Source organism: Petaurus breviceps, unplaced genomic scaffold, assembly GCF_028583685.1.
Source record: "Petaurus breviceps papuanus isolate PSGF00001 unplaced genomic scaffold, PetGlider_PUasm1.0 90769, whole genome shotgun sequence".
NCBI lineage: Eukaryota > Metazoa > Chordata > Mammalia > Diprotodontia > Petauridae > Petaurus > Petaurus breviceps.
This window is the reverse complement of record NW_027187341.1, coordinates 15,676,521-15,682,520: the sequence shown is the minus strand read 5'-3', so window position 1 is coordinate 15,682,520 and position 6,000 is coordinate 15,676,521. Positions and strand designations below refer to the sequence as shown.

The following is a 6,000-nucleotide window of genomic DNA, read 5'->3' as shown; positions in this document are numbered from 1 at the left end:
TTCCCCACCCCTCCCCTCCCCTCCTCTCCTCTCCTCTCCATCAGCCATAGATGGTCTTGTTCACACACTTAGGCTCATGAGTCTAGGTCTGGAAGTAGAGGTCATGTAGTCTGATCATGTAGTTTGTTTTGCCGTTGAGGGACCTGAGGACCAGAGAGGGTGAGTCAGCTGCCCACAGTCACACAGCTGTTAGGTGAACCTGGCCAGGAGTTGAACATGCAAAATACTGGGCAGAATGATGCAGGTCTTGGTAGGAATGTGGTGCCACAAATTGTCATCGTGCATTCCTCTTGTCTGAATGTTCTGAGAAGAAGTAAGGTATCAGTTGATGTTTAAGAAGTAAAAGTAAATAAATGATGTAATTCTGCAGTTCTCCAACCCTTCATTTTACACATGGTGTCGTTTCAGACAGCCAGGCCGACCCCTGTCTGCTGACTCCTGGTTTCATGCCCTTTCTGCTGCATCTGTCCTGCCTAAAACTCTGACTCGTGGTTATAGCTGCTGTGCCTTTTGAGTCAAGTGTAGAAAGAATTTGGGAGCTGTTCACTTGCTGGCTTTTCCTCCGTCGCTTGTTTTGCTGATAGACTGAACTGTGCTATTTTTTGGTTTTAATTGAAGATTGCCATTGAGTTTAAGGGTTATTGAATGAATAGTCAGAGGACTGTGGGTGCTGGGCTTGCTCAGTATCCTAGTCCAGTTCTCTGAAACACTGGGGTAGAGCTGACCTTCTTGACCCGTTGGTGTGTCCTGGCCTCCCTTGGCCGTCTGTGCAGCCCCTGACACCCTTCTCAGCATATGACTGTCTAGGCATGCATTTATTAAACTGTTTTACAGAACAGGTCTGGTGAGCCCAGTTTGAGAAGCCCTGCTGTAGAGGGTATGTTTTCTCCTCACATAGTGGAAGGAAGACAGGATTGGAGGTTCAGGCCTGTGGCTCACTGCCTGAATGACCTTGGATAGGTCTGGTCGTGCCTCTAGCCCTGAGTTTACTTAACTGCCCTTGCCAGCTTTAAATCCTGTAAGAGCATTCTCTGCAGGGGTAGGTGAGTGTCACTCAGGGACCCCTGGGAGGATTCTAGGAGACGGCTGACAAACGTGGAATGGCTGGTGGACCAAAGTTAATAACAGCGATTATAGTAGCAACAGCTGACATTTAGATAGGGCTTTAAGGTTTGCAGAGGGCTTTGCAAGTGTTACCTCATTTAATTTTCACAACAGTCCCGGGATCGCCTCCATTTTACAGATAAGGAAACTGAGGTTCAGAGGAAGTGAGTTTTCCTACACCATACATCTCAAAAGTATCTGAGGCAAGATTTGAACTCAGGTCTTTCCAGCTCTGTCTTCTTTGCCACCTAACAAAACTATTCATTCGTGTTTAATTAACATGTGATGCTAGCCCATGTGGTATAGTGAGGAAGACCTCAGAATTTGTAGTTAGTGGAGCTGGGTTCAGATCCCCACTGTGCTGCATTGTGGACAAGTCCCTTACCTCTGGACCTCAGTTTCCTGAAGCCGTTGGACTCACTGACCCAAGGGCCTTCACAGCTCTGCATCTTTGATGCCTTCATCTCTGATCTGATGTGAAAATCTTAAAAAGAGCTTGGTTTTCCTGTTGGAATTTCTGCCCCTCCCATCATCGTTAGAGACAAGTCATTTTGGTTTGAATTGAGGTGTTCTCTGGTGGGTCTCCAAGCCCCTGCTCATGGCTGCTTGGCTCCATTGTTCTTGCTCCTGGCTCCCTGTTCACCTGACCAGGGGTCTGAGACAGCCTCCTGGCACAGAGAGCCCAGTAAGACAGAGAGAGCATAGGGAGCCTGGTGAATGAAGGCTCAGGGGCCCAAGAGGACAGTGTGATAGGGTGGTACCAGCTCTTGGATTGGAACCTCTGATGGGGACCACCTGCACAACCCCTCTGACCCAGTTTCTTTATAAAAGTGAGGAGTCTGGGCTTCCAAGGAGGTCCTTTGCAGCCCTAGGTCTGTGAAGGGGGCATAGCATTGTCCTGGAACTCACAAAGACTCAGTAGTTGTGTGACCCTGGGCATATTGCTTAACTTAATTATATGCCTCAGTTTTCTCTTCTATAAAATGGGGATGATAATAGCACCTACCTCACAGGGTTGTTCTAAGGATCAGAGAAGATAATGGGTGTAAAAGTGCTTTGCAAACTTTGAAGAGCCATATAAATGGGCTGCTATTATTCTTACTGCCCATTTGGTGGACAGAGAGTCATCCAGTTTGGTAACAGGACAGACCGTGAAGAGAAGGCATAGGGTGGGATAAGACTGGACAGGTCAACGGCTAATCAGTGAAAGCATACTGTCTGGCACAGGAATGGTGACCATGCCCCTGTACTCTGCCCTAGGTGGACACATGCACTCATTTACAGGTGCTACATTTTAAGAGCGATGTGGACAAACAAAAGGTGCCCATCAGGGTAGTGAGGAGAAGCAAAACCATTCCTGCTGGTTTGGTTGACCAAGTTAGGGATAATTTGCCTGGAGAAGAGAAGGTTTAAGGGAAACATACTAGCTGCCTTTGTTTACTCACCTGTAAAATGAGGGCTTTGGACTGGATTCTAATCCCTGGGGGCCCTGCTCTTCTAAATCCGAGAAAATCATTCTCTGAAAGGTGAGCTGAATCTCAATCAGGGCACCTTGGTGGGTTCCAGGAGATTGCTGACAGATCTAGGCAGCAGCCCAGATCTTTGAAAGGCTGCAGGATTCAAGTGGTTCTGCTTAGCTCCAGAGGGCAGAATTAGAGTCCAGGGGACAGAAGTGACTGGGAGGGCACATTTCAAACTCAGCTTTAGGAAGAGCTTCCCAACAAGTGGAACTGTCTGCAAAACGGGACTGAACTTCTTTGTGAAGTAGAAAATTCTCCATAATGGTAGGATTGACTGTAGGACAGTCAGCTGAAGCTGCACGGCTATTTGTAGAGCCTGTGAGGTCAGGGCTGAACTGGACAGCTTTTAAGGTTCTTTCCAATTCTGTGGTTCTATGACCTAATCCATATTATTTGGTTCTTTGCAATATAGACTTATTGAGGAGTGGGAAAGGGACACAAACCCTTCACTGGAGTGTGTGGACAGAGGAAAAGGGGATCCTTGCCTTGCCAAAATTTCATATTCCCAAGAGACTTTCTGTTCTTGACTTTTCATTGTTCCAGTTCTTTTTATACCTTTGTCCAGGAGCAAGAGAGATGGTGATAGGCCATTTGATTGTAGTGTTTAGTGTTCCAGTTACCATCGATGGCAGCAACATCAGGCTAGCTTTGTCCAGTGCTGTCAGACCACAGTAGAGTTAAGTCACTCAGGATGAAAATCTCCTAATAATCTTGCCCATCGTGGTCTCTTTTCTGATTGGCCTGACTGAGAATTTTACTCAGATTTTAAGAAGGACACTGATCCCCAAAGCTTGGACCAGCATACAGATGCTTTAAAGAATTTGCTGCCCTCGGATCAGAGCCTGACAAAATCTCTTTGCTAATGGAGTGCTTAGCATTTTTCATTATGGTATGTGATGTTGTTGGCCAGCTCTCACTCTGAAGTGAATTTCTTTATTTCTGCTCGTGCACATTCACATTTTAGAATCACAACGAGTTGAAAAGAGATGAAGAAAGCTATGAACAGATGGCCTCAAATTGGGCAGCCTGGGGGAAGCCTCTCTGGAAGCTTCTCTGAACTGAGTGTGGACTCTGCTCCCTAGATGCATGGAGGGCCAGAGGGATGGATGGGGCACAGCACGGTTTGGAGGCAAACCCAGTCTCCTCATGTACAGTGCAGAGACTGCACTCTGGCTATAGTCGTCTATAGTCATCTCCCATTTTGAACCTTTCTGTAGAAGCCTGAGAGAAGCTTTTTAGGCTAGCGGTGTCAAAATTTCAACTAGGAAGGCAACATGTTGACTTAGAAAACCATAAGTTAGCATTATCTATGTTGCACTGTATTTTTATTTATTTTGTTAAACATTTCCCAGTTATATTTTCATTGTGTCCAGCCACCCTCTGGATTTTTGCTGACGCCAAGTTTGGCACCTTTGTACTAGACCCATGGCGCTCCAAAAATGAGTCTTGATCTGGGGCTCGGAACCAGCACACTCTGTTGCCCTTTTCTTTCTCCCTTTTGTTTTTCCTTGAGAGATGAAAAATCCACCTGTTCCCTAAACTTTTGACCTATTTCTCATATCCTAAGCAAATTTGTTGAGCCGAGACCTAGACTAGACCATATTCCACAAAAATCCTGCTTCGTTTTGATACAGAAATGATTCCTGAGGTCTCAAAGGCTGCTTCAGAGGAGTATAAACTCTGGAAACTCTACCCAACTTTCTAGGCTTTGGGTACAAGCCCAGCAGCACACTGTCTGTCTTCTGAGACCCAGCCCAGTTAAGTTCAGAGAGGGTCATCACCAGGAGGCTGGCCGTCAGTCACATGATGGAGTTTTCATTTGTTTTTGGACTTAGCCACTGAGACAAGAGGGCTTGCAATCTGCACTGGTGGAGATAACGTTTACACTGATGGAATCGTGTGTCCTTTGAAGTAAGCACTAAACCGCATTGGATTATTGTTGTTACTGTTGTTTTGTCCTCCCACCTAAGTACTGTTGATAGGAGGCATGTCATGTATCACATAGCAACTATTTGAGATTGTGAAAAAAATGCTATTTCAAATGGAAAGCCCTTTGGAACACCAAATTGTGTTAAATTCTTGTAATATGGATTTCCCAAACTTGTCATTTGGGGAGTGTAATTTACCATTTTTTGATCCCTTTCATAGAGTTGTATTTTTATATTCCTGCATATGGTATCTCTGCCAGCTGGTCAGATTGGATGACTTACAATTACTCAGTTTTCTTTCTTGCTCACTGTCTAAGGTTGGTGAGCCAGCCAGAGCTTAGATCAGGCTCTGCGCTCTGCCTGAATCCCTGGCTTCTGCCTCCATTTCCCAGTAACCTAATTTGCACGACGCCCTTGACCCTCACAGACCACATTGGTACGTCAGAGAATATGCTGGATTCTGGCTTCCTGGAGTCCCCTAAGAATCTGTGCCTCCTCTCAGTCTCTCCTCCTCTGGATGCAGCCATCACGTACCTGAGATTGGTCTGGCTTCAGGCCCTCTGGGCATGGCACCCTCAGAGTCCCCTCAATCTTCTAGTTACCTTTTTGTGTGGCCCTAGCCTGGGTGGAGGATCTCATTGGTCTTCCCCGTCATTTTTTATTGATCATTTTTTCCTTTGACGACCTTTGCTGTCATTTCTGGGAAATTTCTTCAGGAAGCTGGACTTGACTTATCACCTTTTACATCACCGTCTTGACTGGAAGTCCCTTCCACTTCATGAAACTTTCCCTACTGCTGTCTTCCCTCTACACCCCCTCCCCAAAGTCAGAGTAATCTCTTTCTCCCCACCCTTCTCTCTTCTCTTCCCTCTCTGTCTGTCTCTGTCTGTTCTTGTCTCTCCCTCCCCCTTCTCTTCCTTTTCCCTCTCTTTCTCAGATACCATAGCACTTGGCAACTCTACCATATTATTTATTTATATGGCATATCTCTAGCAGACTGTAACTTCCCAGGAAGCAGAGGTGGTGCCTTATTTTTTTGTACCCCCCACAGCACTCTGCACATGTATAGTAGTAGGTCCTCAATACATAGATGTTGGATGACTAACTGGATGTATTTTCTGAGTTACCTTCTGGAAACAGCTTTGAAAGTAGCTGTAGTTATCTCCCAGAACTCAGTCGTAAATAGAAAAATAGAAAAAAAAAATTGAAATCCAGCAGGAAGGATAGGAAATTTTTGCTACCAGTATTCAAAAATTAAAAACAGATGCATTTAGTAATGTGAGATCGAATTAGATACTATTTGTAAGAAGCACTTAGCACATAGCAAGTGCTATAGAAATGCTTATTCCCTTCTCCTTCTCTCCTCTTTTTCAGTTATATTTTGTGTTTCAAAGAAGTGAGAATACAATTGGGTATGGCATTTTTGTGCATGTATTTTCTTTTTTACC

General features: G+C 45.2%; 1 protein-coding gene across 2 annotated transcripts in view; it reads left to right on the top strand.

Annotated features, from left to right (window-relative positions):
* The window catches only part of NUFIP1 (nuclear FMR1 interacting protein 1), a 58,304-nt gene that overhangs the window by 35,215 nt on the left and 17,089 nt on the right, over positions 1 to 6,000 (top strand). The window lies entirely within an intron of this gene.